Source organism: Erinaceus europaeus, chromosome 1 (genome assembly GCF_950295315.1).
Source record: "Erinaceus europaeus chromosome 1, mEriEur2.1, whole genome shotgun sequence".
Taxonomy (NCBI): domain Eukaryota; kingdom Metazoa; phylum Chordata; class Mammalia; order Eulipotyphla; family Erinaceidae; genus Erinaceus; species Erinaceus europaeus.
The window spans coordinates 203956160-203957231 of NC_080162.1; the positions used below are offsets into that span (position 1 = coordinate 203956160).

General features: G+C 43.0%; 1 non-coding gene across 1 annotated transcript; it reads left to right on the forward strand.

Moving 5' to 3' along the window:
• The first annotated feature begins 444 nt into the window (after nt 1-444).
• LOC132542903 (small nucleolar RNA SNORA5) lies at nt 445-580 on the forward strand. Its single transcript, XR_009553869.1, has one exon. It is a non-coding gene; the product is annotated as a small nucleolar RNA SNORA5 (small nucleolar RNA).
• The last annotated feature ends 492 nt before the right edge of the window (nt 581-1072 follow it).

The window sequence follows — 1072 nt, forward strand, 5'->3', positions numbered from 1 at the left end:
CTTTGGGTCCATGATTGCTCAACAATTTGTTTGGCTTTGTATGTTAACTCTCTTTTCAATCACCAGGTTCCAGATGTCATCAGGATGCCGGCCAGGCTTCCCTGGACTGAAGGCCCCACCAATGTGTCCTGGAGCTCAGCTTCCCCAGAGACCCATCCTACTAGGGAAAGAGAGAGGCAGACTGGGAGTATGGACTGACCAGTCAACATCCATGTTCAGCAGGGAAGCAATGACAGAAGCCAGACCTTCTACCTTCTGCAACCCACAATGACCCTGGGTCCATGCTCCCAGAGGGATAGAGAATGAGAAAGCTATCAGGGGAGGGGGTGGGATATGGGGACTGGGTGGTGGGAATTATGTAGAGTTGTACCCCTCCTACCCTATGGTTTTGTTAATTAATCATTTCTTAAATAAAAAAAAAAGAAAAGAAAAGAATAGCCAACCTGCAGCTATGTCAAATCCAGTGCCTACCCAACCCATAGCAGGCACTTGACCAAAAGGCTGTCATAGTATATTATTGTGACTCATGGCCCTGATTCCCCCTCCTGGTATTCAGGAATAAATTTGGTTATAGACATTGAGGTGTGGGGGGGGGGAGAATTGTCAGCCATGAATTCTGTATCCTGCTAAGTTATCCTTCAAATATGAGGGAGAAAAAAGAGTTTTTCAAACATGCAGTAGCCAAAGGGATTTTTCATTACCACTCCTGCCTTGTAAGAATTACTAAGAGAAGTCCCACGTGAAAAGAAGAAGTAAAGGGATTCAAACTTTTTTATCAGTGATTTAATCATGATCGACAAGATTATGCAATAAAAGGGGTACAGTTCCATACAATTCCCACCACCAAAGTTTTTCTTTTCTTTTTTTTTTATCCCATGTCCTCCACTGTAAATTTATCTATTTTTTTAATCCTTCTGGGAACATGGACCCAGGATCATTATGGGGTACAGAATGTGGGAGGTCTGGCTTCTGTAATTTCTTCTCTGCTGGACATGAGCTTTGACAGGTTAACTGATACCCCCAGTATTTCCCTACCTTTCTCTAATGGAAATTCCAACTTTTAATGAGATGA